The sequence below is a fragment of the Echinops telfairi genome, unplaced genomic scaffold (assembly GCF_000313985.2).
Source record: "Echinops telfairi isolate 266 unplaced genomic scaffold, ASM31398v2 ScPeMD7_2291;HRSCAF=2852, whole genome shotgun sequence".
NCBI lineage: Eukaryota > Metazoa > Chordata > Mammalia > Afrosoricida > Tenrecidae > Echinops > Echinops telfairi.
The window spans coordinates 21,173,298-21,174,632 of record NW_022106189.1 but is presented as its reverse complement, the minus strand read 5'-3'; positions in this window follow the sequence as shown (position 1 = coordinate 21,174,632).

Sequence of the window (1,335 nt, the reverse complement as noted above, 5' to 3'; positions counted from 1 at the left end):
CAAGCGGCCCTTGGTTTGATTCTTTGCACAGCGACCTGCAGGCCAGTTCTCAGCATGCTGGCTTTGTGGGAATATGCTGTCTTCCCGGCTGGAGAGTCATGCAAGGAGCAGGGGAAGTTCTCATGGACCTGTGCTGTTCCCAGTGCCTCCCCACGCTGTGACAGTTGTGGCACATGCCCTAGCACTACTGAAGATGGGGCACCCAGGAGCGTTTTCCCCCAGGCCACGGCAGTTTCCATCGCTCACCGTGAGCTCATTCAGCGATTAAAAGCGAATTGCCACCGGCGGCACTTTCCTTGGTGAATTGGACTGTAGGCATAGGAAGTGTTTCCGTTTCTGTCTGCTGGTGTAACAGAGACACTACAACGGTTTTCTCACAGTTTCCACTCAACTCAAAAGGTCAGTGTCATCACATCGTTTCGGACGCAGAGTGACCCTCCAGGACCGGTAGAACTGCCTCTGTGGGTCTCTGAGACTCACTCTGGGGAGGAGAAAGCCCCTTCCTCCTCCCATGCTGCAACTTGCTGGCTTTGAACTGAGCGCGATGCATAACCCACTGTTCCGGCGGGTCTCCTCGGAGTCCAGCGTCACAGGGAAGGTTTCAGTCTCTGGTGGCTCTGGGGAGGTCTGTTTGTCTTTGCAGCGTCAGCTCCTCGGCTCCTTGGTGATGAAGCGCCTGGCAACTCTCTTCCCAGTGCTGCTCTGCTTCTGCGTTTGATGCGCTCTTTTTATAGCTCACAGGGGCCTGCCTTCAGGCGTCCCCCTCCCCGCCACTGATGTGCACTCGTTAACATTAAAAACCTTTCCAAACAGGTACACCAAAATCAAATCCAAACCAAAAATCCAAAACCCTGAACTCACTCACTGCCATTGAATTGATTCCAGCTGTTCATGGCCCTGTAAAGCAGAGTAGAACTGCCCTTGTGGGTTTCTGAGGTGGTAAATCTTTACAGGGGCAGAAAGCCTCTCATAGAGCCCCCCTTTCTCCCGGAAGCAGCAGGTGGCTTTCAACGGCCCACCTGGTGGTTAGCAGACCACAGGTAACCCAATAGGCCACCAGGGCTCCTTCTCCACAGGTTGAGGGCTACGATTCACAACATGTATTTTAGGGGGGACACTATTCCATCTCTAACACCAAGTCATCATCGTAACTGCCACTGAGCATTTGCTATGTGCAGGCATTGTTCAGAGCAGATGATACATCTTAACAAGCACAGCTTGGGGAGAAAAAGAGAGTAGAGCACATCCAGGCCCACCAAGCCTTGAGGACACTATCCCTGCTCAGAGCCACCAATGCACAGAGAGGACAATATAGCCAGTCCCACTATGAGACAC